Source organism: Leuresthes tenuis, unplaced genomic scaffold (genome assembly GCF_036924035.1).
Source record: "Leuresthes tenuis unplaced genomic scaffold, fLeuTen1.0.hap1 SCAF_6, whole genome shotgun sequence".
Taxonomy (NCBI): Eukaryota; Metazoa; Chordata; class Actinopteri; order Atheriniformes; family Atherinopsidae; genus Leuresthes; species Leuresthes tenuis.
Genome location: NW_027325360.1, coordinates 31029668 through 31042256, shown reverse-complemented (window position 1 = coordinate 31042256; position 12589 = coordinate 31029668). Strand labels below are relative to the sequence as shown.

General features: G+C 42.3%; 3 non-coding genes across 3 annotated transcripts; 2 read left to right on the top strand and 1 right to left on the bottom strand.

Moving 5' to 3' along the window:
• The first annotated feature begins 7438 nt into the window (after window positions 1-7438).
• Window positions 7439-7552, top strand: LOC140310565 (U5 spliceosomal RNA). The gene has a single exon (XR_011916622.1). It is a non-coding gene; the product is annotated as a U5 spliceosomal RNA (small nuclear RNA).
• A 308-nt stretch (window positions 7553-7860) lies between these two features.
• On the top strand, window positions 7861-8044 carry LOC140310426 (U2 spliceosomal RNA). The gene has a single exon (XR_011916499.1). It is a non-coding gene; the product is annotated as a U2 spliceosomal RNA (small nuclear RNA).
• A 3256-nt stretch (window positions 8045-11300) lies between these two features.
• On the bottom strand, window positions 11301-11414 carry LOC140310651 (U5 spliceosomal RNA). The gene has a single exon (XR_011916701.1). It is a non-coding gene; the product is annotated as a U5 spliceosomal RNA (small nuclear RNA).
• Window positions 11415-12589: the final 1175 nt, after the last annotated feature.

The following is a 12589-nucleotide window of genomic DNA, read 5'->3' as shown; positions in this document are numbered from 1 at the left end:
ACACCTTTTTTTCACCGCATTTTATACATTATGGTCGGAAATTTTCAACCACTCTCATCCGAAGACCTCTCCTCCCGCTTTCGTTAATATATTTGAACTTTAGTCGGACATTCAAACCTTCTTGCAGCTGAACCACCTCCGCTCCCTGTTTTGATCCTGTTTTGATCATATATGGTCTGGCAATACTACCTTTTCTTACCCGTTTGTGAGTAATTATGGCTGGACATTCACACCTACTTGCAGCCGAACACAACCTCTCTCACTTTTGATGATGTATGGACCGGCATTTTTACCTTTTCTAACACATTTTTCAGCAATTATGGTCGGAGATTCACACCTACTCACAGCCGAACAACTCCGCTCCCGCATTTGATGATGTATAGTCGGGCATTCTCACCCTTTCTCATCAGCTTTTTGCAAATTATGATCTGACATTCACACCTACTTGCAGTCGAAAAGCTCTGCTCCCGCTTTTGATTATGTATGGTTGGATATTCAAACCTTTTCTTAACTGCTTTTTACATATTTTGGTTGGACGTTCACACCTTCTTGTAGCCGAACACTTCCACTCCTGCTTTTGATGATGTATGGTTGGGCATTCACACCTTTTTTTTGCCCATTTTTCAGGAATTATGGGTGGACATTCACACCTTGCAGCTGAACACCTCCTATCCCACTTATGATCATGTGTGGTTTGATTTTCGAAAAGTTTCTTTCATGTTTTCTAGCAATTATTGATGGACATGTAGACCTTCTTGCAGCTGAACACCTCCGCTCCCGCTTTTGATGATACATTGTCAGGCATTCGCACCTTGTCTTACCCACTTTTTACAAACTTTAGTCGAACAGTCACACCTACTTGCAGCCGAACACAACCTCTCTCGCTCAATGATAATGTATGGACCGGCATTCTTACCTTTTCTAACACATTTTTCAGCAATTATGGTCGGAGATTCACACCTACTCACAGCCGAACAACTCCGCTCCCGCATTTGATGGTGTATAGTCGGGCATTCTCACCCTTTCTCATCAGCTTTTTGCAAAATTATGATCTGACATTCACACCTACTTGCAGTCGAAAAGCTCTGCTCCAGCTTTTGATTATGTTTGGTTGGATATTCGAATCTTTTCTTAACTGCTTTTTTCAAACTTTGGTTGGACGTTCACACCTTCTTGTAGCCGAACACATGCAGTCCTGCTTTTGATGATGTATGGTTGAGCATTCGCACCTTTTTTTTACCCATTTTTCAGGTATTATGGGTGGACATTCACACCTTCTTGCAGCTGAACACCTCCTCTCCCACTTATGATCATGTGTGGTTTGATTTTCGAAAATTTTCTTTCATGTTTTCTAGCAATTATTGATGGACATTTAGACCTTCTTGCAGCTGAACACCACCTCTCCCGATTTTGATGATGTATGGACCGGCATTTTTACCTTTTCTAACACATTTTTCAGCAATTATGGTTGGAGATTCACACCTACTCACAGCCAAATAACTCCGCTACCGCATTTGATGGTGTATAGTCGGGCATTCTCACCCTTTCTCATCAGCATTTTGCAAATTATGATCTGACATTCACACCTACTTCCAGTCGAACTGCTCTGCTCCCGCTTTTGATTATGTTTGGTTAGATATTTGAACCTTTTCTTAACTGCTTTTTACAAACTTTGGTCGGACGTTCACAATATCTTGCAGCCGAACACCTCCGCTTCCGCTTTTGATGGTGTATATTCGGGCATACGAACCTTTTCTTACCCGCTTTTTACAAACCAAGGTCGGACTTTCACACCTTCTCTTAGCTGAACAACTCCGCTCCCTCTTTTGATTGTGTACAGTCGGGTAATTTAACCTTTTCTTACCCACTTTTTACCATCTATGGTCGGACACTCACACCGTCTTACAGCGGAACACCTCCGCTCCCTCTTTTGATGATGTATGGTTAGGCATTCGCACCTTTTCTTACCCATTTTTCAGTAATTATGGGTAGACATTCACACCTTCTTGCAGCTGAACACCTCCTCTCCCGCTTATGATCATGTGCAGTTTGATATTCGAAAATTTTCTTTCATGTTTTCTAGCAATTATTGATGGACATTCAGACCGTCTTGCAGCTGAACACCTCCGCTCCCACTTTTGATGGTGTATAGTCGGGCTTTCGAGCCTTTTCCTCCCCGGTTTTTACAAATTATGGTTGGACATTCAGACCTTCTTGCAGCCGAAAACCTCCACTCCCTCTTTTGATCATACATTGTCGGACATTCGCATCTTTTCTTACCCGCTTTTTACAAACCATGGTCGGACTTTCACACCTTTTAGTAGCCGAACTAATCCGCTCCCGCTATTGATTGTGTACAGTCGGGTATTTTAACCTTTTCTTACCCGCTTTTTACCAACTATGGTTGGACATTCACACCTTCTTACAGCAGAACACCTCCGCTCCCTGTTTTGATTATGTAAGGTTTGACATTCGCACCTTCTCTCACTCGCCTTTTACTATGGTCGGCCATTCACAGCTTCCTCTCCACCATACTTGTATGGTGGGATATTCACACCCACCTGCATCCGAAGACCTCCGCCCCCACTTTTGTTGATATTTAGTCGGTCATTCGCACCTTACCCGCTTTTGGCAAACTATGGCCTTCTTGCAGCCAAACACCTCTGATCTCGCTTTTGATGATGTAAGGTTGGGCATTCAGACCTTGCTTCACCTGCTTTTCACCAAATATAGTCGGACATTCACACCTTCTTGCAGCCGAACACTTCCGCTCCACCTTTTAGTGTTCTATCACACCTTTTTTTCACCGCATTTTATACATTATGGTTGGAAATTTTCAACCACTCTCATCCGAAGACCTCTCCCCCCGCTTTTGTTAATATATTTGAACTTTAGTCGGACATTCAAACCTTCTTGCAGCTGAACCACCTCTGCTCCCTGTTTTGATCATATATGGTCTGGCAATACTACCTTTTCTTACCCGTTTGTGAGTAATTATGGCTGGACATTCACACCTACTTGCAGCCGAACACAACCTCTCTCGCTTTTGATGATGTATGGACCAGCATTCTTACCTTTTCTAACACATTTTTCAGCAATTATGGTCGGAGATTCACACCTACTCAAAGCCGAACAACTCCGCTCCCGCATTTGATGGTGTATAGTCGGGCATTCTCACCCTTTCTCATCAGCTTTTTCCAAATTATGATCTGACATTCACCCCTATTTGCAGTCGAACAGCTCTGCTCCCGCTTTTGATTATGTATGGTTGGATATTCGAACCTTTTCTTATCTGCTTTTTACAAACTTTGGTTGGACGTTCACACCTTCTTGTAGCCGAACACATGCACTCCTGCTTTTGATGATGTATGGTTGGGCATTGGCACCTTTTTTTTACCCATTTTCCAGGTATTATGGGTGGACATTCACACCTTCTTGCAGCTGAACACCTCCTCTCCCACTTATGATCATGTGTGGTTTGATTTTCGAAAATTTTCTTTCATGTTTTCTAGCAATTATTGATGGACATTTAGACCTTCTTGCAGCTGAACACCACCTCTCCCGATTTTGATTATGTATGGACCGGCATTTTTACCTTTTCTAACACATTTTTCAGCAATTATGGTTGGAGATTCACACCTACTCACAGCCGAACAACTCCGCTACCGCATTTGATGGTGTATAGTCGGGCATTCTCACCCTTTCTCATCAGCTTTTTGCAAATTATGATCTGACATCCACACCTACTTGCAGTCGAACAGCTCTGCTCCCGCTTTTGATTATGTATGGTTGGATATTCGAACCTTTTCTTAACTGCTTTTTACAAACTTTGGTTGGACGTTCACACCTTCTTGTAGCCGAACACATGCACTCCTGCTTTTGATGATGTATGGTTGGGCATTCGCACCTTTTTTTTACCCATTTTTCAGGTATTATGGGTGGACATTCACACCTTCTTGCAGCTGAACACCTCCTCTCCCACTTATGATCATGTGTGGTTTGATTTTCGAAAATTTTCTTTCATGTTTTCTAGCAATTATTGATGGACATTTAGACCTTCTTGCAGCTGAACACCACCTCTCCCGATTTTGATGATGTATGGACTGGCATTTTTACCTTTTCTAACACATTTTTCAGCAATTATGGTTGGAGATTCACACCTACTCACAGCCGAACAACTCCGCTACCGCATTTGATGGTGTATAGTCGGGCATTCTCACCCTTTCTCATCAGCTTTTTGCAAATTATGATCTGACATTCACACCTACTTCCAGTCGAACAGCTCTGCTCCCGCTTTTGATTATGTATGGTTAGATATTCGAACCTTTTCTTAACTGCTTTTTACAAACTTTGGTCGGACGTTCACAATATCTTGCAGCCGAACACCTCCGCTTCCGCTCTTGATGGTGTATATTCGGGCATACGAACCTTTTCTTACCCGCTTTTTACAAACCAAGGTCGGACTTTCACACCTTCTCTTAGCTGAACAACTCCGCTCCCTCTTTTGATTGTGTACAGTCGGGTAATTTAACCTTTTATTACCCGCTTTTTACCATCTATGGTCGGACATTCACACCGTCTTACAGCGGAACACCTCCGCTCCCTCTTTTGATGATGTATGGTTAGGCATTCGTGCAGTTTGATATTCGAAAATTTTCTTTCATGTTTTCTAGCAATTATTGATGGACATTCAGACCGTCTTGCAGCTGAACACCTCCGCTCCCACTTTTGATGGTGTATAGTCGGGCTTTCGAGCCTTTTCTTCCCCGGTTTTTACAAATTATGGTTGGACATTCAGACCTTCTTGCAGCCGAAAACCTCCACTCCCTCTTTTGATCATACATTGTCGGGCATTCGCACCTTTTCTTACCCGCTTTTTACAAACCATGGTCGGACTTTCACACCTTTTAGTAGCCGAACAACTCCGCTCCCGCTATTGATTGTGTACAGTCGGGTATTTTAACCTTTTCTTACCCGCTTTTTACCAACTATGGTTGGACATTCACACCTTCTTACAGCAGAACACCTCCGCTCCCTGTTTTGATTATGTATGGTTTGACATTCGCACCTTCTCTCACCCGCCTTTTACTATGGTCGGCCATTCACAGCTTCCTCTCCACCATACTTGTATGGTGGGATATTCACACCCACTTCCATCCGAAGACCTCCGCCCCCACTTTTGTTGATATTTAGTCGGTCATTCGCACCTTACCCGCTTTTGGCAAACTATGGCCTTCTTGCAGCCGAACACCTCTGATCTCGCTTTTGATGATGTAAGGTTGGGCATTCAGACCTTGCTTCACCTGCTTTTCACCAAATATAGTCGGACATTCACACCTTCTTGCAGCCAAACGCTTCCGCTTTTAGTGTTCTATGAGGCATTCACATATTTTTTTTCACCGTATTTTATAGATTATGGTTGGAAATTCTCACCCACTCTCATCCGAAGACCTCTCCTCCCGCTTTTGTTAATATATAGTCGGGCATTCGAACCTTTTCTTACCCGCTTTTTACAAATTATGGTCGAACATTCACTCCTACTTGCAGCTGAATACTTCCGCTCCACCTTTTAGGTATGTATGGTTGGCATTTGCACCTCTTTTTATACTGATTGCTGAAGATTAAGTTGTTCTTTCTCAAACTACAAATTTTTTTTAATTGTTGAAACTTGATTTGAAGTGGATAAATAAGGAGGACAAACAGTTTTAAGTCAGGCTGATAGAAGGAATTAATTTTATAGCAAAATCTGTATTTCGTCATATGTCGAGAGATGCTTATTGCTGAAGAAGTTCTTTCTCATTCTACAAAGTACAACGTTGTTTATCGTTGAAACTTGATTAGACATGAATAAATATGAAGGACAAAGCAGTCTTAACTTGGTTTGAGTTAATGAATTCGTTTTATAGGAGAATCCGAATTCGTGCATAACTCATAAAATAGAGCTTATTTTCGGATTCCTGAAGAATGAGTCTGGTTCTTTCTCATAATACAAAGTTTGTTGTTTATTGTTGAAACTTCATCAGAAGTGAAGAAATAAATGAATGCCTATCAATAAATGTGGGATCTAAACTCTAGTGCTTCCTCTAAAATAATTTCCTTTCTCAATTTAGAAATGTGTGTGTGTAAGTCACAACACCCGTGACACCAAAACGGCTTTCTTTTCTCTACACTCTGCACTATGAGCACACACACCAAATCAGAAAGGCTTTTTTCTCTCTTTTCTACATTATGGACTGTGGGGACACAAAACCGCTCTCTCTCTTTTTTTTTTTTATCGTGTGCCAGGGCGTTGTCTCACGTATTAGATTATGCTTAAGATACGAATGGGTTTATCAGTCACATCAGAATCCATACATACTGATCCTCCCGTAATAAAATGGTCGGATCTTATCAAACACACTTTGTTTCTTGTGACAATCAAGTCAGCGAAACAGCGTATACACGTCAAGACACTGAATCAAGTTTGCCACAAGAACTCATAAGTTTGGCAGTATTGCTCTGCCGTCAGCAATCATACACCCATTTTATTTTCGTGAGACATGTGCAAGCACCTGTTCATCTACTGTTCTATCACTATGAATTAGTGATCTATTATCAATAAGGATACTTCTACAACTACTATCAAAGTATGTCCAGACTTCTTATGTTGTCAGTTGCTATATATGAATAAGTGGGTAGCTACTGACAAGCATTAAGCATGTCACACAGCCCAAACATATAACATTTCAGGACACACCACACAGTTAACAACCACAGTGAAGCGTGTCAAAGCCCAAACATGTAACATTCAACAGGACACTTACACAACACATTCAAATCAAACAGGCAGACAACATACAAGAACATATACCCCAGCCGGCATTGCTCCCTGCCTATTTTCGTACAGCACACTATGTGTGCGCACACCTTTATTCACAAACTCTTCAACTTATACTCTTTTACCGAAGCTGCTACAACTCGATTGGCCGAATACCCTTTGATCCTATTTCGGTGAATTTGACATCTGCCTTACATATAACAGATTAGCGGTTTAGCAGTTTTAATTTAGTTTGAGTGAAGGAATTCATTTTATAGCAAAATCCGAAATCGTGAAGAACTCATGAAAGTAAGCTTATTCTCGGATTCCTGAAACTTTAGATTTGCTCTTTCTTTTACTGCAAAGTACAACGTTGTTTTTTTTGTTTAAATCTTTCTAGACATGGTAAATATTAAGGACAAAGCAGTTTTCACATAGTTTGAGTGAAGGAATTCATTTTATAGATAAAATCCCAAGAGTCTGCTGAGAAAAGAGAGTGAATGCGAAGTAGACTTTAACACGGCTATGGGAGTGAGCCGAGTGTGGGCTAACCGGCAAGCGTCTCAACCAAGCAAAGCTCACCATGGGGAAGGTGGCTATACCAACTAGCCTGATGCCCTGCTCCCGCAGTGACGGATAATCGTACTCTGGTTTCTCTTCATAACATACAAGTCTTTCGCCTTTTACTAAAGACTTCCGTGGAGAGCAGCACTAATGAGTTGTTTCTATTATTGGCAGGCTTTACCTTTGCGGGTGAAGCCCTTTCTGTCTGTGCAAAAGAAATCTTGCTACTTTGCAGAGTGACTTCTCTGAGTAGAGTCGCCTTACTTGTTGCGACTGTGCCGATGTTCGAAGCTGGAGTGCAAAGTTGTTGCTTGAATGGTGCTTGCTGGAGCATGCGGGAGTGCAAAGTTATACCATTTAAAAGGGCTGAAGAGTGCTCAGTGCAGCGGGTGGGCGGAGGTGCAACGTGACACTCTGGCCACCTATGGCCATAAAAAGAACATTGCTACAAGTGCGCATTGTGCCAGCAAGGGCCCTCGGACCTGAAACAGTGGACAGTTATCGCTTCTCGGCCTTTTGGCTAAGATCAAGTGTAGTATCTGTTCTTATCAGTTTAATATGTCCTCTATACGAGGACAACATATTAAATGGATTTTTAAGAATAGGAGTTGAAAAAGAAGCTTGCTCCGTTCACTCCAAGCCTCGACCCGGTACTGCAGTGCCGCTGGGAACGGTGCGCTCTCCTCTGCTCTTGTGAAAAAGCAAACAGCGGTGCAGGATGGAAGTTTCAGGGAGCCCAAGATGAAACTTTCTTTTAATCTGCTGAGAAAAGAGAGTGAATGCGAAGTGGACTTTAACACGGCTCTGGGAGCGAGCCGAGTGCGGGCTAACCGGGAGAATTGCTTGAAAGAAACGCGACACCGAATGAGTGGTCAGAACAAAGCCTCAATACGGTGTTCCCGTGGTGTTTGTGGCTGCCTTGTCTTTTGCACAGAGTAAAAGACAAGGCAGCCATCGAATAGATTGTTTCTACTTGGTCAGCCGAGGAGCAGGGGGGGGGGGGGGGGGGCAAGCGTCTCAACCAAGCAAAGCTCACCAAGTAGGAACAATCGGGCCCTTTTCGATGGCTGCAACACCTGAAAGAGATATTGATGCGAGACCCGATCAAATGCTTTTTCAAAGTCTAAATTTAAGATGACAAGCCGGGTGTTTCTGTCTCTAGCGTAATCAATGATGTCTCGAATCAGTACGAGGCTGTCGGTGAGTTGTCTCCCTGAGATGGCACAAGTTTGGTCTGGGTGAATTACCTCCTCTAAAACAGAGGACATCCGTGTCGCTAAAACCTTGCTAAAAAGTTTACAGTCAAAGTTTAAAAGTGTGATGGGCCTCCAATTCTTTAGGTCAGTCTTATCATTTTTTTTATAAAGTAGAGTCACTATTCCCACTCTAAAACTGTCAGGCAGTCGGTCGAGTTTTTCAAAATCTTTAAAAACATCTAAAATGTCTGATGATAAAAGGTCCCAATAGGTCAGATAGAATTCTGCAGGAAGCCCGTCTAAACCCGGAGCTCGACTTCTCTTAAAACCTGTTAGGCATTTTTTTAACTCTAAAGCAGTAAAATTCTGTGTCAAGTGTGCATTCTCTTTTACGGTTTTGTCAACGAATTTTAAGATTTCTGCCGATGTTTCCAAGTGCACTGGTTTCTCTTTGTACATGTTACTATAAAAGGTATGTACAGTTTCAATCATCTCTTGTGTGGATTTTGTTAAAAACCCATCTTCTCTTTTTAGATTTTGAATACACTCCTTTTTATTTATAACTTTCTTTATTTTTCACCTTCCTCAATTTCCTGCTCCCTGCTTCTTACAAAAATTCCTTTACTCTTTATTTCTGCTGAAACCGACATTTCCTTTTTGACATCTTTGATTTCTTCTTTAAAGTCTATGCCACACTGATTTAGTTTAAAGTAGCGCTGTAAGCGTTTATGTAGTCCCATCATACATCTATTCTCTTTCCTTTTTTTACGTTTACCTTGCTGTTTAAAAAAAGTCTGGGTCGTTTCCTTCACCATTTCCCACCATTGTGCATGTGTTTCGTAGAGGTCTTGAAGGGTCTGCCACTCTTTATAACATTCCCTGTACTGACTGACTATGATTTCATCCTCCAACAGGGAACAGTTGAGTTTCCACAGACCACTTCCTACCGTCACACCAGAAGGGGGTGAAAGGGTGCAGGAGAGCATAAGGTGGTCTGAAAAGAAAACAGGGGTTAATCTAACATCAGTGGGTGGGCAATCTCTAGTAAAGAAATAATCAATGCGAGAGGCTCTGGTGCCATCATGACTAAACCAGGTGAAGCCCTCCTCTCTGGGATGCATGGTTTTAAAACAGTCAGTAAGCTTAAAATCCCTGCATATGCCCTGAAGTAAAATCGAAGTCTTATCCACTTTAAAATCTACCCCTGCTCTTTTTCTATCTTTCCTGCTCAAGATACAGTTAAAATCCCCTCCTACAACTAAAGGTACTTGCCCTAGCATGTAAAGCTGTATATCTTCTAAAAGGTCATACCTTTCATTTTTTCCATTGAAACCATAAATATTTAAGAGGTTAAAGTCTTGCCCCATAAAATTCAAGTGTGCTAAAAGTGCCCGTCCGTCTCTCACCACTGTGCTACCTTTCACCATAACATGCGGATTTTTAATTAGAATGGCCACACCATCATTTTTATTTTGATTTGAGCCACTCCATATCGATAAATGGGGCCACATTTCCTCCCATTGTCTATGGTTTTTTAAAAAAGGTAGTCCACATTCTTGTATTAAAAACACATCTGATTTTATGGAGTCTAAGAAGGATAAAATACTCTGGGCTCTTGTCTTTGATTTCACACTTCTCACATTTAGTGTTGAGAAGGTGAGAACCATTAAAAGCATAAAGGAAAGTAGGTATGTCATTTTCGTTTTTCTAAGTTATCAAAACAAATTACACACAGGTTATTTCTTGGGAAACTAGCTCTTCCTTCATTTCTTTAGGTGAAAAGTGAGTAGGGTGATCTATATTTCCTTTTCGGACTCTCGGTGTTGGCCTCTGACGCAATGTTGCATTTAACTTTGAGTCCCTGGGGGTTGATTGCAGAGCTGAAGTTAAAAAGGAGACCTCATTTGGTGAGTCGGAGGGGAAGACTCTAGGTTCTTCCACTGAAGAACTGTCTGAAAGGGACCTAACCCTTCCCCTCTTCTCTGATACAACTGGGGAATCAGAGGCTCAGATGCCGTCCTCTTTGGCTGTTGACCTTCGGGGAGGTGAGTATCTTCACTAGACTCACCTGTCTGCTCTTCCTCCTCATTTAGCGTAGCTCCACCCTCTGCCTGTGAATTCTCACAGACTTCAACACTGAGTGGTGAGGCCTCTACAGACCCCTCCCCTTTTTGCTCCTCACTTCCAATCCAAGCTTTTGGCGGGAAGTTTGAATTTATTGGGTCAACCTCTTCACTTTGTTCACCAACTGCCACCTTTGGTCCTTCTCTTTGTTGGCTTGACTGTGGCTTTACCGTCTTTAATTTGTTGGCAAAAGATTTAGGGCAATCTCTGAAGAGGTGATTTAATTCTCCACAGAGATTACATTTCCTGCCATTTGGACACTCTCCAAAAGTTTGCCCAATTTCTCTGCTCTTCCCACATAACACCTTGGTACAAGCCTCAACCAGGTGCCCATGCTCACCACACTTGCGGCAGAACTTGGGCTGCCCCTGGTAGTGGATGTAACCTCGGTTTTCAAGGTGGCCAGAGTGTCGCCCACCCGCTGCACTGAGCACTGAGCACTTCAGCCCTTTTAAATGGTATAACTTTGCACTCCCGCACGCTCCAGCAAGCACCATTCAAGCAACAACTTTGCACTCCAGCTTCGAACATCGGCACAGTCGCAACAAGTAAGGCGACTCTACTCAGAGAAGTCACTCTGCACAGTAAGAAGATTTCTTTTGCACAGACAGAAAGGGCTTCACCCGCAAAGGTAAAGCCTGCCAAAAATAGAAACAACTCATTAGTGCTGCTCTCCACAGAAATCTTTAGTAAAAGGCGAAAGACTTGTACGTTATGAAGAGAAACCAGAGTACGATTATCCGTCACTGCGGGAGCAGGGCATCAGGCTAGTTGGCATAGCCACCTTCCCCATGGTGAGCTTTGCTTGGTTGAGACGCTTGCTCCCCCCCCCCCTTGCTCCTCGGCTGACCAACTAGGAACAATCGGGCCCTATTCGATGGCTGCCTTGTCTTTTACTCTGTGCAAAAGACAAGGCAGCAACAAAAACACCACGAGAATCCCGTATTGAGGCTTTGTTCTGATCGCTCATTCGGTGTCGCGTTTCTTTCAAGCAATTCTCCCGGTTAGCCCACACTCGGCTCGCTCCCATAGCCGTGTTAAAGTCTACTTCGCATTCACTCTCTTTTCTCAGCAGACTCTTGGGATTTTATCTATAAAATGAATTCCTTCACTCAAACTATGTGAAAACTGCTTTGTCCTTAATATTTACCATGTCTAGAAAGATTTAAACAAAAAAAACAACGTTGTACTTTGCAGTAAAAGAAAGAGCAAATCTAAAGTTTCAGGAATCCGAGAATAAGCTTACTTTCATGAGTTCTTCACGATTTCGGATTTTGCTATAAAATGAATTCCTTCACTCAAACTAAATTAAAACTGCTAAACCGCTAATCTGTTATATGTAAGGCAGATGTCAAATTCACCGAAATAGGATTAAAGGGTATTCGGCCAATCGAGCTGTAGCAGCTTCGGTAAAAGAGTATAAGTTGAAGAGTTTGTGAATAAAGGTGTGCGCACACATAGTGTGCTGTACGAAAATAGGCAGGGAGCAATGCCGGCTGGGGTATATGTTCTTGTATGTTGTCTGACTGTTTGATTTGAATGTGTTGTGTAAGTGTCCTGTTGAATGTTACATGTTTGGGCTTTGACACGCTTCACTGTGGTTGTTAACTGTGTGGTGTGTCCTGAAATGTTATATGTTTGGGCTGTGTGACATGCTTAATGCTTGTCAGTAGCTACCCACTTATTCATATATAGCAACTGACAACATAAGAAGTCTGGACATACTTTGATAGTAGTTGTAGAAGTATCCTTATTGATAATAGATCACTAATTCATAGTGATAGAACAGTAGATAAACAGGTGCTTGCACATGTCTCACGAAAATAAAATGGGTGTATGATTGCTGACGGCAGAGCAATACTGCCAAACTTATGAGTTCTTGTGGCAAACTTGATTCAGTGTCTTGACG